At 58.1% G+C, this 14,045-nt stretch overlaps 1 long non-coding RNA gene across 1 annotated transcript in view; it reads left to right on the forward strand.

Annotated features, from left to right (window-relative positions):
• Positions 1–14,045, forward strand: part of LOC134947413 (uncharacterized) — a 211,313-nt gene that overhangs the window by 36,823 nt on the left and 160,445 nt on the right. The gene's annotated exons all lie outside the window — the stretch shown is intronic.

A 14,045-nucleotide genomic window follows, 5' to 3' on the forward strand; every position in this document is an offset into this window, starting at 1 on the left:
TAACTGCACAGGAGAACCTTAGCGAAACACGAGGCGCATTCTGAAATATTTTGCATATTCGGGGGTAAAAAGTATATCTGCAAAATATCCAGAGAGTAATTGTGTTCTGGCTGCAGAGGAAACTCATTCATCTTGCGGGTACTATATTATTATTATTATTATTATTATTATTATCCTTTATTTATATGGCGCCACAAGGGTTCCGCAGCGCCCAATTACAGAGTACATAAATACTATATCTATCATATAAGATCTGATCGGATCTGGACCAGGTTTGTGTGGTGGAACTACATTTCCCAGCATGCAGCCCCAGCCATATACATGTAGTTCTGCAATAACAGGCTGTATCAGCGCAGTACAGAGGATACACGATGAAAGCCGCAGTGATTGGGAAGAAAGATAATTGCATTATAAATCAGACAGGGCTGGATGGCTTCATGGGAGCGCCCTGAGGGGCAGAGATGATTTGCATTGGAATCTACACTGTCATACATGAGTACTTCTACGGAATGCGCTTTTATTACTAGAACGTAGGTGTTTGAAATAAGGGGCTTCATTCATATAGAACCTGATTTAGGAGCAAGTCTTCCTGCCTATATTGGGGCCTCCTTTCTGGACCATTCTAGAGAAGAGGTCCACGGGGCAAGTTGCGGGGGGCTTGATGACGCACAGAGTCATTATGGGCCGGCAATGCTGCATATTGCGGGTGTGGAGTCGCTATGATGTGAATGACACCACGGTTCGCTACTGGGGTACGCTGCTCTTCTAATTCTGCCGTTTCTCAGGCATTTTGGTCGAGTGGGCAAGTGTGTAGCAAGTCCGGCTAGACGGTGCAGTTTTACACCTTGGCGCTGCAGGACGGGGCAGATTAAACATGTGCGGATAGATTTGGGGGGGGGGGGGGGCACATCTCATCTCAGCTGTAAATCACAGGGTAAAAATAAAGCTGTCCAGCATTTGTGGGCTACATGCAAAAGCAGACAGTATTTTCCCTGCAAGCCTTTGTCCTCGTACGGGCCGTTGCTTGGCCCGCCGTGGTGTAAATGTGTTCCTTTTAAGATGGACTTTCTCTAGATGAGGCCTAAAACGCTCCCGCAGCACATCTGTAAAGTTGTCGGAAAAGTGTAAAAATAAAACATGACATTGTATTACAAAGCTTCTGCAATTGTTAATTGTACACGTTACGTAAATCATTGGTCTTGTCATCAGATTGTCTACTGCGTCCGTAAATAGATTAAAATGAAATAAAAATAAAGCATAACTGTAGATGGATTCGGCCTCTGCGATGTTCCCATGCAGGAAAAGTCTCAGCGGTGTTTTCCAGGAACGGCACGAGGGTCACGCTCGGAATATAATTAGATCAGCGCTGAGGACTGTTCCGTCCTTTCTCTTGGTCAAGTGCTTTGTGATCAGCAGGAATAGGGTGATAAGAGGGCTCAGTGGATGGGCAGCGCGGTAACAGTGGCTCTGCAGCACGCTCTGCAGCACGTGGTGGCATAAAGCAATGGTAGTCAATAGTAAACATGTATTATTGTGCCCGGTCCACGGGCGGCGATCTGTCCAGCGTCGGTGCCAGCCGGAAGCCAAGTTCTCCTGCAAGCTCCCTACTGTCAGTGTCAGTCTGTGCATGTCAGCGGGATGTAGTTGTAACGTCGACAGTTACAATGGTGGCACTCATAAGTCAACATCACAGTGTCATCTTTTATGATGTCGACTGTTAAAATGGAGACATTGAACATGTGGGCACATGCAGAATGCCCATACATTCACAATGTCGACATGTGAAATGCTGACGTTCTGCATGGATCAGCAGCGGAAGTTTTAAGGTTAGGCTATGGGAGAATAAAGGTTAGGCACTAGGGGGAGGGTTAGGGTATGGGAGGGGAGGTTAGGCACTAGGGGGAGGGTTAGGGTATGGGAGGAGAGGTTAGGCACTAGGGGGAGGGTTAGGGTATGGGAGTAGAGGTTAGGCACTAGGGGGAGGGTTAGGGTATGGGAGGGGAGGTTAGGCACTAGGGGGAGGGTTAGGGTATGGGAGGAGAGGTTAGGCACTAGGGGGAGGGTTAGGGTATGGGAGGGGAGGTTAGGCACTAGGGGGAAGGTTAGGGTATGGGAGGGGAGGTTAGGCACTAGGGGGAAGGTTAGGGTATGGGAGGGGAGGTTAGGCACTAGGGGGAAGGTTAGGGTATGGGCGGGGAGGTTAGGCACTAGGGGGAGGGTTAGGGTATGGGAGGGGAGGTTAGGCACTAGGGGGAGGGTTAGGGTATGGGGAGGGGAGGTTAGGCACTAGGGGGAGGGTTAGGGTATGGGAGGGGAGGTTAGGCACTAGGGGGAGGGTTAGGGTATGGAAGGGGAGGTTAGGCACTAGGAGAAGGGTTAGGGTATGGGAGGGGAGGTTAGGCACTAGGGGGAAGGTTAGGGTATGGGAGGGGAGGTTAGGCACTAGGGGGAAGGTTAGGGTATGGGAGGGGAGGTTAGGCACTAGGGGGAAGGTTAGGGTATGGGCGGGGAGGTTAGGCACTAGGGGGAGGGTTAGGGTATGGGAGGGGAGGTTAGGCACTAGGGGGAGGGTTAGGGTATGGGGAGGGGAGGTTAGGCACTAGGGGGAGGGTTAGGGTATGGGAGGGGAGGTTAGGCACTAGGGGGAGGGTTAGGGTATGGAAGGGGAGGTTAGGCACTAGGAGAAGGGTTAGGGTATGGGAGGGGAGGTTAGGCACTAGGGGGAAGGTTAGGGTATGGGAGGGGAGGTTAGGCACTAGGGGGAAGGTTAGGGTATGGGAGGGGAGGTTAGGCACTAGGGGGAAGGTTAGGGTATGGGCGGGGAGGTTAGGCACTAGGGGGAGGGTTAGGGTATGGAAGGGGAGGTTAGGCACTAGGGGGAAGGTTAGGGTATGGGAGGGGAGGTTTGGCACTAGGGGGAAGGTTAGGGTATGGGAGGGGAGGTTAGGCACTAGGGGGAAGGTTAGGGTATGGGCGGGGAGGTTAGGCACTAGGGGGAGGGTTAGGGTATGGGGAGGGGAGGTTAGGCACTAGGGGGAAGGTTAGGGTATGGGAGGGGAGGTTAGGCACTAGGGGGAGGGTTAGGCTATGGGGAGGAGAGGTTAAGCACTAGGGGGAGGGTTAGGGTATGGGAGGGGAGGTTAGGCACTAGGGGGAAGGTTAGGGTATGGGAGGGGAGGTTAGGCACTAGGGGGAAGGTTAGGGTATGGGCGGGGAGGTTAGGCACTAGGGGGAGGGTTAGGGTATGGGGAGAGGAGGTTAGGCACTAGGGGGAGGGTTAGGGTATGGGAGGGGAGGTTAGGCACTAGGGGGAAGGTTAGGGTATGGGAGGGGAGGTTAGGCACTAGGGGGAAGGTTAGGGTATGGGAGGGGAGGTTAGGCACTAGGGGGAAGGTTAGGGTATGGGCGGGGAGGTTAGGCACTAGGGGGAGGGTTAGGGTATGGAAGGGGAGGTTAGGCACTAGGGGGAAGGTTAGGGTATGGGAGGGGAGGTTAGGCACTAGGGGGAAGGTTAGGGTATGGGAGGGGAGGTTAGGCACTAGGGGGAAGGTTAGGGTATGGGCGGGGAGGTTAGGCACTAGGGGGAGGGTTAGGGTATGGGGAGGTTAGGCACTAGGGGGAAGGTTAGGGTATGGGAGGGGAGGTTAGGCACTAGGGGGAGGGTTAGGCTATGGGGAGGAGAGGTTAAGCACTAGGGGGAGGGTTAGGGTATGGGAGGGGAGGTTAGGCACTAGGGGGAAGGTTAGGGTATGGGAGGGGAGGTTAGGCACTAGGGGGAAGGTTAGGGTATGGGCGGGGAGGTTAGGCACTAGGGGGAGGGTTAGGGTATGGGGAGAGGAGGTAAGGCACTAGGGGGAGGGTTAGGGTATGGGAGGGGAGGTTAGGCACTAGGGGGAAGGTTAGGGTATGGGAGGGGAAGGTTAGGCACTAGGGGGAGGGTTAGGGTATGGGAGGGGAGGTTAGGCACTAGGAAGAGGGTTAGGGTATGGGGAGGAGAGGTTAAGCACTAGGGGGAGGGTTAGGGTATGGGAGAGGAGGTTAGGCACTAGGGGGAGGGTTAGGGTATGGGGAGGGGAGGTTAGGCACTAGGGGGAGGGTTAGGGTATGGGAGGGGAGGTTAGGCACTAGGGGGAGGGTTAGGGTATGGGGAGGGGAGATTAGGCACTAGGGGGAGGGTTAGGGTATGGGAGGAGAGGTTAGGCACTAGGAGGAGGGTTAGGGTATGGGAGGGGAGGTTAGGCACTAGGGGGAGAGTTAGGGTATGGGGAGGAGAGGTTAGGCACTAGGGGGAGGGTTAGGGTATGAGGAGGAGAGGTTAGGCACTCGGGGGAGGGTTAGGGTATGGGGAGGGGAGGTTAGGCACTAGGGGGAGGGTTAGGGTATGGGAGGAGAGGTTAGGCACTAGGGGGAGGGTTAGGGTATGGGAGGGGAGGTTAGGCACTAGGGGAAGGGTTAGGGTATGGGAGGGGAGGTTAGGCACTAGGGGGAGAGTTAGGGTATGGGGAGGGGAGGTTAGGCACTAGGGGGAGGGTTAGGGTATGGGGAGGGGAGGTTAGGCACTAGGGGGAGAGTTAGGGTATGGGGAGGGGAGGTTAGGCACTAGGGGGAAGGTTAGGGTATGGGAGGGGAGGTTAGGCACTAGGGCGAGGGTTAGGGTATGGGAGGGGAGGTTAGGCACTAGGGGGAGGGTTAGGGTATGGGAGGGGAGGTTAGGCACTAGGGGGAAGGTTAGGGTATGGGGAGGAGAGGTTAAGCACTAGGGGGAGGGTTAGGGTATGGGGAGGAGAGGTTAAGCACTAGGGGGAAGGTTAGGGTATGGGAGGGGAGGTTAGGCACTAGGGGGAAGGTTAGGGTATGGGCTGGGAGGTTAGGCACTAGGGGGAGGGTTAGGGTATGGGGAGGAGAGGTTAAGCACTAGGGGGAGGGTTAGGGTATGGGAGGGGAGGTTAGGCACTAGGGGGAGGGTTAGGGTATGGGGAGGGGAGGTTAGGCACTAGGGGGAAGGTTAGGGTATGGGAGGGGAGGTTAGGCACTAGGGGGAAGGTTAGGGTATGGGCGGGGAGGTTAGGCACTAGGGGGAGGGTTAGGGTATGGGAGGGGAGGTTAGGCACTAGGGGGAAGGTTAGGGTATGGGAGGGGAAGGTTAGGCACTAGGGGGAGGGTTAGGGTATGGGAGGGGAGGTTAGGCACTAGTTGGAGGGTTAGGGTATGGGGAGGAGAGGTTAAGCACTAGGGGGAGGGTTAGGGTATGGGAGGGGAGGTTAGGCACTAGGGGGAAGGTTAGGGTATGGGAGGGGAGGTTAGGCACTAGGGGGAAGGTTAGGGTATGGGCGGGGAGGTTAGGCACTAGGGGGAGGGTTAGGGTATGGGGAGAGGAGGTTAGGCACTAGGGGGAGGGTTAGGGTATGGGAGGGGAGGTTAGGCACTAGGGGGAAGGTTAGGGTATGGGAGGGGAAGGTTAGGCACTAGGGGGAGGGTTAGGGTATGGGAGGGGAGGTTAGGCACTAGGGGGAGGGTTAGGGTATGGGGAGGAGAGGTTAAGCACTAGGGGGAGGGTTAGGGTATGGGAGAGGAGGTTAGGCACTAGGGGGAGGGTTAGGGTATGGGGAGGGGAGGTTAGGCACTAGGGGGAGGGTTAGGGTATGGGAGGGTTAGGCACTAGGGGGAGGGTTAGGGTATGGGGAGGGGAGATTAGGCACTAGGGGGAGGGTTAGGGTATGGGAGGAGAGGTTAGGCACTAGGAGGAGGGTTAGGGTATGGGAGGGGAGGTTAGGCACTAGGGGGAGAGTTAGGGTATGGGGAGGAGAGGTTAGGCACTAGGGGGAGGGTTAGGGTATGAGGAGGAGAGGTTAGGCACTCGGGGGAGGGTTAGGGTATGGGGAGGGGAGGTTAGGCACTAGGGGGAGGGTTAGGGTATGGGAGGAGAGGTTAGGCACTAGGGGGAGGGTTAGGGTATGGGAGGGGAGGTTAGGCACTAGGGGAAGGGTTAGGGTATGGGAGGGGAGGTTAGGCACTAGGGGGAGAGTTAGGGTATGGGGAGGGGAGGTTAGGCACTAGGGGGAGGGTTAGGGTATGGGGAGGGGAGGTTAGGCACTAGGGGGAGAGTTAGGGTATGGGGAGGGGAGGTTAGGCACTAGGGGGAGGGTTAGGGTATGGGAGGGGAGGTTAGGCACTAGGGGGAGGGTTAGGGTATGGGAGGGGAGGTTAGGCACTAGGGGGAGGGTTAGGGTATGGGAGGAGAGGTTAGGCACTAGGGGGAGGGTTAGGGTATGAGAGGAGAGGTTAGGCACTAGGGGGAGGGTTAGGGTATGGGAGGGGAGGTTAGGCACTAGGGGAAGGGTTAGGGTATGGGAGGGGAGGTTAGGCACTAGGAGGAGAGTTAGGGTATGGGAGGGGAGGTTAGGCACTAGGGGGAGGGTATGGGGAGGGGAGGTTAGGCACTAGGGGGGGAGTTAGGGTATGGGGAGGAGAGGTTAGGCACTAGGGGGAGGGTTAGGGTATGAGGAGGAGAGGTTAGGCACTCGGGGGAGGGTTAGGGTATGGGGAGGGGAGGTTAGGCACTAGGGGGAGGGTTAGGGTATGGGAGGAGAGGTTAGGCACTAGGGGGAGGGTTAGGGTATGGGAGGGGAGGTTAGGCACTAGGGGAAGGGTTAGGGTATGGGAGGGGAGGTTAGGCACTAGGGGGAGAGTTAGGGTATGGGGAGGGGAGGTTAGGCACTAGGGGGAGGGTTAGGGTATGGGGAGGGGAGGTTAGGCACTAGGGGGAGAGTTAGGGTATGGGGAGGGGAGGTTAGGCACTAGGGGGAGGGTTAGGGTATGGGAGGGGAGGTTAGGCACTAGGGGGAGGGTTAGGGTATGGGAGGGGAGGTTAGGCACTAGGGGGAGGGTTAGGGTATGGGAGGGGAAGTTAGGCACTAGGGGGAGGGTTAGGGTATGAGAGGAGAGGTTAGGCACTAGGGGGAGGGTTAGGGTATGGGAGGGGAGGTTAGGCACTAGGGGAAGGGTTAGGGTATGGGAGGGGAGGTTAGGCACTAGGAGGAGAGTTAGGGTATGGGGAGGGGAGGTTAGGCACTAGGGGGAGGGTATGGGGAGGGGAGGTTAGGCACTAGGGGGGGAGTTAGGGTATGGGGAGGGGAGGTTAGGCACTAGGGGAGGGTTAGGGCATGGGAGGGGAGGTTAGGCACTAGGAGGAGGGTTAGGGTATGGGAGGGGAGGTTAGGCACTAGGGGGAGGGTTAGGGTATGGGAGGGGAGGTTAGGCACTAGGGGGAAGGTTAGGGTATGGGAGGGGAGGTTAGGCACTAGGAGGAGGGTTAGGGTATGGGAGGGGAGGTTAGGCACTAGGGGGGGGTTAGGGTATGGGAGGAGAGGTTAGGCACTAGGGGGAGGGTTAGGGTATGGGAGGGGAGGTTAGGCACTAGGGGGAGGGTTAGGGTATGGGAGGGGAGGTTAGGCACTAGGGGGAAGGTTAGGGTATGGGAGGGGAGGTTAGGCACTAGGAGGAGGGTTAGGGTATGGGAGGGGAGGTTAGGCACTAGGGGGGGGGTTAGGGTATGGGAGGAGAGGTTAGGCACTAGGGGGAGGGTTAGGGTATAGGAGGGGAGGTTAGGCACTAGGGGGAGGGTTAGGGTATGGGAGGGGAGGTTAGGCACTAGGGGGAAGGTTAGGGTATGGGAGGGGAGGTTAGGCACTAGGAGGAGGGTTAGGGTATGGGAGGGGAGGTTAGGCACTAGGGGGAGGGTTAGGGTATGGGAGGGGAGGTTAGGCACTAGGGGGAGGGTTAGGGTATGGGAGGGGAGGTTAGGCACTAGGGGGAGGGTTAGGGTATGGGAGAATAAAGGTTAGGCACTAGGGGGAGGGTTAGGGTATGGGAGGGGAGGTTAGGCACTAGGGGGAGGGTTAGGGTATGGGAGGGGAGGTTAGGCACTAGGAGGAGGGTTAGGGTATGGGAGGGGAGGTTAGGCACTAGGGGGAAGGTTATATGGGAGGAGAGGTTAGGCACTAGGGGGAGGGTTAGGGTATGGGAAGAGAGATAAGGCACTAGGGGGAGGGTTAGGGGAGGGGAGGTTAGGCACTAGGGGGAGGGTTAGGGTATGGGAGGGGAGGTTAGGCACTAGGGGGAAGGTTAGGGTATGGGGAGGGGAGGTTAGGCACTAGGGGGGGGGGGTTAGGGTATGGGAGGGGAGGTTAGGCACTAGGGGGAGGGTTAGGGTATGGGAGGAGAGGTTAGGCACTAGGAGGAGGGTTAGGGTATGGGATGGGGAGGTTAGGCACTAGGGGGAGGGTTAGGGTATGGGAGGGGAGGTTAGGCACTAGGGGGAGGGTTAGGGTATGGGAGGGGAGGTTAGGCACTAGGGGGAGGGTTAGGGTATGGGAGGGGAGGTTAGGCACTAGGGGGAAGGTTAGGGTATTGGAGGGGAGGTTAGGCACTAGGAGGAGGGTTAGGGTATGGGAGGGGAGGTTAGGCACTAGGGGAAGGGTTAGGGTATGGGAGGGGAGGTTAGGCACTAGGGGGAGAGTTAGGGTATGGGGAGGGGAGGTTAGGCACTAGGGGGAGGGTTAGGGTATGGGGAGGGAGGTTAGGCACTAGGGGGAGGGTTAGGGTATGGGAGGGGAGGTTAGGCACTAGGGGGAGGGTTAGGGTATGGGGAGGGGAGATTAGGCACTAGGGGGAGGGTTAGGGTATGGGAGGAGAGGTTAGGCACTAGGAGGAGGGTTAGGGTATGGAGGGGAGGTTAGGCACTAGGGGAGAGTTAGGGTATGGGGAGGAGAGGTTAGGCACTAGGGGGAGGGTTAGGGTATGGGGAGGAGAGGTTAGGCACTAGGGGGAGGGTTAGGGTATGGGGAGGGGAGGTTAGGCACTAGGGGGAGGGTTAGGGTATGGGAGGAGAGGTTAGGCACTAGGGGGAGGGTTAGGGTATGGGAGGAGAGGTTAGGCACTAGGGGGAGGGTTAGGGTATGGGAGGGGAGGTTAGGCACTAGGGGGAGGGTTAGGGTATGGGAGGGGAGGTTAGGCACTAGGGGGAAGGTTAGGGTATTGGAGGGGAGGTTAGGCACTAGGAGAAGGGTTAGGGTATGGGAGGGGAGGTTAGGCACTAGGGGGAAGGTTAGGGTATGGGAGGGGAGGTTAGGCACTAGGGGAAGGTTAGGGTATGGGAGGGGAGGTTAGGCACTAGGGGGAAGGTTAGGGTATGGGAGGGGAGGTTAGGCACTAGGGGGAAGGTTAGGGTATGGGCGGGGAGGTTAGGCACTAGGGGGAGGGTTAGGGTATGGGAGGGGAGGTTAGGCACTAGGGGGAGGGTTAGGGTATGGGGAGGGGAGGTTAGGCACTAGGGGGAGGGTTAGGGTATGGGAGGGGAGGTTAGGCACTAGGGGGAGGGTTAGGGTATGGAAGGGGAGGTTAGGCACTAGGAGAAGGGTTAGGGTATGGGAGGGGAGGTTAGGCACTAGGGGGAAGGTTAGGGTATGGGAGGGGAGGTTAGGCACTAGGGGGAAGGTTAGGGTATGGGAGGGGAGGTTAGGCACTAGGGGGAAGGTTAGGGTATGGGCGGGGAGGTTAGGCACTAGGGGGAGGGTTAGGGTATGGAAGGGGAGGTTAGGCACTAGGGGGAAGGTTAGGGTATGGGAGGGGAGGTTTGGCACTAGGGGGAAGGTTAGGGTATGGGAGGGGAGGTTAGGCACTAGGGGGAAGGTTAGGGTATGGGCGGGGAGGTTAGGCACTAGGGGGAGGGTTAGGGTATGGGGAGGGGAGGTTAGGCACTAGGGGGAAGGTTAGGGTATGGGAGGGGAGGTTAGGCACTAGGGGGAGGGTTAGGCTATGGGGAGGAGAGGTTAAGCACTAGGGGGAGGGTTAGGGTATGGAGGGGAGGTTAGGCACTAGGGGGAAGGTTAGGGTATGGGAGGGGAGGTTAGGCACTAGGGGGAAGGTTAGGGTATGGGCGGGGAGGTTAGGCACTAGGGGGAGGGTTAGGGTATGGGGAGAGGAGGTTAGGCACTAGGGGGAGGGTTAGGGTATGGGAGGGGAGGTTAGGCACTAGGGGGAAGGTTAGGGTATGGGAGGGGAGGTTAGGCACTAGGGGGAAGGTTAGGGTATGGGAGGGGAGGTTAGGCACTAGGGGGAAGGTTAGGGTATGGGCGGGGAGGTTAGGCACTAGGGGGAGGGTTAGGGTATGGAAGGGGAGGTTAGGCACTAGGGGGAAGGTTAGGGTATGGGAGGGGAGGTTAGGCACTAGGGGGAAGGTTAGGGTATGGGAGGGGAGGTTAGGCACTAGGGGAAGGTTAGGGTATGGGCGGGGAGGTTAGGCACTAGGGGGAGGGTTAGGGTATGGGGAGGTTAGGCACTAGGGGGAAGGTTAGGGTATGGGAGGGGAGGTTAGGCACTAGGGGGAGGGTTAGGCTATGGGGAGGAGAGGTTAAGCACTAGGGGGAGGGTTAGGGTATGGGAGGGGAGGTTAGGCACTAGGGGGAAGGTTAGGGTATGGGAGGGGAGGTTAGGCACTAGGGGGAAGGTTAGGGTATGGGCGGGGAGGTTAGGCACTAGGGGGAGGGTTAGGGTATGGGGAGAGGAGGTTAGGCACTAGGGGGAGGGTTAGGGTATGGGAGGGGAGGTTAGGCACTAGGGGGAGGGTTAGGGTATGGGAGGAGAGGTTAGGCACTAGGAGGAGGGTTAGGGTATGGGAGGGGAGGTTAGGCACTAGGGGGAGAGTTAGGGTATGGGGAGGAGAGGTTAGGCACTAGGGGGAGGGTTAGGGTATGAGGAGGAGAGGTTAGGCACTCGGGGGAGGGTTAGGGTATGGGGAGGGGAGGTTAGGCACTAGGGGGAGGGTTAGGGTATGGGAGGAGAGGTTAGGCACTAGGGGAGGTTAGGGTATGGGAGGGGAGGTTAGGCACTAGGGGAAGGGTTAGGGTATGGGAGGGGAGGTTAGGCACTAGGGGGAGAGTTAGGGTATGGGGAGGGGAGGTTAGGCACTAGGGGGAGGGTTAGGGTATGGGGAGGGGAGGTTAGGCACTAGGGGGAGAGTTAGGGTATGGGGAGGGGAGGTTAGGCACTAGGGGGAGGGTTAGGGTATGGGAGGGGAGGTTAGGCACTAGGGGGAGGGTTAGGGTATGGGAGGGGAGGTTAGGCACTAGGGGGAGGGTTAGGGTATGGGAGGGGAGGTTAGGCACTAGGGGGAGGGTTAGGGTATGAGAGGAGAGGTTAGGCACTAGGGGGAGGGTTAGGGTATGGGAGGGGAGGTTAGGCACTAGGGGAAGGGTTAGGGTATGGGAGGGGAGGTTAGGCACTAGGAGGAGAGTTAGGGTATGGGGAGGGGAGGTTAGGCACTAGGGGGAGGGTATGGGGAGGGGAGGTTAGGCACTAGGGGGGGAGTTAGGGTATGGGGAGGAGAGGTTAGGCACTAGGGGGAGGGTTAGGGTATGAGGAGGAGAGGTTAGGCACTCGGGGGAGGGTTAGGGTATGGGGAGGGGAGGTTAGGCACTAGGGGGAGGGTTAGGGTATGGGAGGAGAGGTTAGGCACTAGGGGGAGGGTTAGGGTATGGGAGGGGAGGTTAGGCACTAGGGGAAGGGTTAGGGTATGGGAGGGGAGGTTAGGCACTAGGGGGAGAGTTAGGGTATGGGGAGGGGAGGTTAGGCACTAGGGGGAGGGTTAGGGTATGGGGAGGGGAGGTTAGGCACTAGGGGGAGAGTTAGGGTATGGGGAGGGGAGGTTAGGCACTAGGGGGAGGGTTAGGGTATGGGAGGGGAGGTTAGGCACTAGGGGGAGGGTTAGGGTATGGGAGGGGAGGTTAGGCACTAGGGGGAGGGTTAGGGTATGGGAGGGGAAGTTAGGCACTAGGGGGAGGGTTAGGGTATGAGAGGAGAGGTTAGGCACTAGGGGGAGGGTTAGGGTATGGGAGGGGAGGTTAGGCACTAGGGGAAGGGTTAGGGTATGGGAGGGGAGGTTAGGCACTAGGAGGAGAGTTAGGGTATGTGGAGGGGAGGTTAGGCACTAGGGGGAGGGTATGGGGAGGGGAGGTTAGGCACTAGGGGGGGAGTTAGGGTATGGGGAGGGGAGGTTAGGCACTAGGGGAGGGTTAGGGCATGGGAGGGGAGGTTAGGCACTAGGAGGAGGGTTAGGGTATGGGAGGGGAGGTTAGGCACTAGGGGGAGGGTTAGGGTATGGGAGGGGAGGTTAGGCACTAGGGGGAAGGTTAGGGTATGGAGGGGAGGTTAGGCACTAGGAGGAGGGTTAGGGTATGGGAGGGGAGGTTAGGCACTAGGGGGGGGTTAGGGTATGGGAGGAGAGGTTAGGCACTAGGGGGAGGGTTAGGGTATGGGAGGGGAGGTTAGGCACTAGGGGGAGGGTTAGGGTATGGGAGGGGAGGTTAGGCACTAGGGGGAAGGTTAGGGTATGGGAGGGGAGGTTAGGCACTAGGAGGAGGGTTAGGGTATGGGAGGGGAGGTTAGGCACTAGGGGGGGGGTTAGGGTATGGGAGGAGAGGTTAGGCACTAGGGGGAGGGTTAGGGTATAGGAGGGGAGGTTAGGCACTAGGGGGAGGGTTAGGGTATGGGAGGGGAGGTTAGGCACTAGGGGGAAGGTTAGGGTATGGGAGGGGAGGTTAGGCACTAGGAGGAGGGTTAGGGTATGGGAGGGGAGGTTAGGCACTAGGGGGAGGGTTAGGGTATGGGAGGGGAGGTTAGGCACTAGGGGGAGGGTTAGGGTATGGGAGGGGAGGTTAGGCACTAGGGGGAGGGTAAGGGTATGGGAGAATAAAGGTTAGGCACTAGGGGAGGGTTAGGGTATGGAAGGGGAGGTTAGGCACTAGGGGGAGGGTTAGGGTATGGGAGGGGAGGTTAGGCACTAGGAGGAGGGGTTAGGGTATGGGAGGGGAGGTTAGGCACTAGGGGGAAGGTTATATGGGAGGAGAGGTTAGGCACTAGGGGGAGGGTTAGGGTATGGGAAGAGAGATAAGGCACTAGGGGGAGGGTTAGGGGAGGGGAGGTTAGGCACTAGGGGGAGGGTTAGGGTATGGGAGGGGAGGTTAGGCACTAGGGGAAGGTTAGGGTATGGGAGGGGAGGTTAGGCACTAGGGGGGGAGGGGTTAGGGTATGGGAGGGGAGGTTAGGCACTAGGGGGAGGGTTAGGGTATGGGAGGAGAGGTTAGGCACTAGGAGGAGGGTTAGGGTATGGGATGGGGAGGTTAGGCACTAGGGGGAGGGTTAGGGTATGGGAGGGGAGGTTAGGCACTAGGGGGAGGGTTAGGGTATGGGAGGGGAGGTTAGGCACTAGGGGAGGGTTAGGGTATGGGAGGGGAGGTTAGGCACTAGGGGGAAGGTTAGGGTATTGGAGGGGGAGGTTAGGCACTAGGAGGAGGGTTAGGGTATGGGAGGGGAGGTTAGGCACTAGGGGAAGGGTTAGGGTATGGGAGGGGAGGTTAGGCACTAGGGGGAGAGGTTAGGGTATGGGGAGGGAGGTTAGGCACTAGGGGGAGGGTTAGGGTATGGGGAGGGGAGGTTAGGCACTAGGGGGAGGGTTAGGGTATGGGAGGGGAGGTTAGGCACTAGGGGGAGGGTTAGGGTATGGGAGGAGAGGTTAGGCACTAGGGGGAGGGTTAGGGTATGGGAGGAGAGGTTAGGCACTAGGAGGAGGGTTAGGGTATGGGAGGGGAGGTTAGGCACTAGGGGGAGGGTTAGGGTATGGGAGGAGAGGTTAGGCACTAGGGGGAGGGTTAGGGTATGGGGAGGAGAGGTTAGGCACTAGGGGGAGGGTTAGGGTATGGGAGGGGAGGTTAGGCACTAGGGGGAGGGTTAGGGTATGGGAGGGAGGTTAGGCACTAGGGGAGGGTTAGGGTATGGGAGGGAGAGGTAGGCACTAGGGGGAGGGTTAGGGTATGGGAGGGAGGTTAGGCACTAGGGGGAGGGTTAGGGTATGGGAGGGAGGTTAGGCACTAGGGGGAAGGTTAGGGTATTGGAGGGGAGGTTAGGCACTAGGAGAAGGTTAGGGTATGGGAGGGGAGGTTAGGCACTAGGGGGAAGGTTAGGGTATGGGGAGGGGAGGTTAGGCACTA

The sequence above is a fragment of the Pseudophryne corroboree genome, chromosome 8 (assembly GCF_028390025.1).
Source record: "Pseudophryne corroboree isolate aPseCor3 chromosome 8, aPseCor3.hap2, whole genome shotgun sequence".
NCBI classification, from domain to species: Eukaryota; Metazoa; Chordata; class Amphibia; order Anura; family Myobatrachidae; genus Pseudophryne; species Pseudophryne corroboree.